This window comes from Schistocerca cancellata, chromosome 6 (genome assembly GCF_023864275.1).
Source record: "Schistocerca cancellata isolate TAMUIC-IGC-003103 chromosome 6, iqSchCanc2.1, whole genome shotgun sequence".
NCBI lineage: Eukaryota > Metazoa > Arthropoda > Insecta > Orthoptera > Acrididae > Schistocerca > Schistocerca cancellata.
Window position 1 is genome coordinate 191004718 of NC_064631.1, and position 742 is coordinate 191005459.

Below are 742 nucleotides of genomic sequence, written 5' to 3' on the forward strand. Positions count from 1 at the left end.
CCGGTACTCACAGCTTTACTTCTGCCAGTACCTCGTCTCCTACCTTCCAAACTTTACAGAAGCTCTCCTGCGAACCTTGCAGAACTAGCACTCCTGAAAGAAAGGATATTGCGGAGACATGGCTTAGCCACAGCCTGGGGGACGTTTCCAGAATGAGATTTTCACTCTGCAGCGGAGGTAGGAGACGAGGTACTGGCAGAAGTAGAGCTGTGAGTACCGGGCGTGAGTCGTGCTTCGGTAGCTCAGTTGGTAGAGCACTTGCCCGCGAAAGGCAAAGGTCCCGAGTTCGAGTCTCGGTCGGGCGCACAGTTTTAATCTGCCAGGAAGTTTCAGTAAACTTGATGTTTCTACGATATCAGTAAGTCACTGTAAAGTTACCTGCCCTGGAGGTTAACGTATTTTTGCGGCAGTGTTCTTTTGCCTATGCTGTCCGGTATGACGTGTAGTTCGACAGCCTCCATGATTGCGGTGTGGATTCTGTCCTTTTTATTTTTTTTTACCTTGGTTATAGTGGTTCCTTTTGCCTTTCGATGTATTCAATACCGAATTCTAAAGACGTAGTGCTGTCTGTCACTTCATCCTCGCTTGAATTATTCCGTTGTTGTACTGGGTATCACACGTTAGGTGGTTTTGGTAAGAGCATTGATCGGCGTTTAAACTGTCCCTAGTTTGAGTTGCCATCCTGTTAGGTAAGCATAGCTCTTGCCTGTGTCTTTCACTGCTTACGCAGCTATAGGGGCTT

The 742-nt window shown here is 47.6% G+C and overlaps 1 non-coding gene across 1 annotated transcript; it reads left to right on the forward strand.

Annotated features, from left to right (window-relative positions):
- Positions 1–231: 231 nt before the first annotated feature.
- On the forward strand, positions 232–306 carry Trnas-cga (transfer RNA serine (anticodon CGA)). Its single transcript has one exon. It is a non-coding gene; the product is annotated as a tRNA-Ser (tRNA).
- The last annotated feature ends 436 nt before the right edge of the window (positions 307–742 follow it).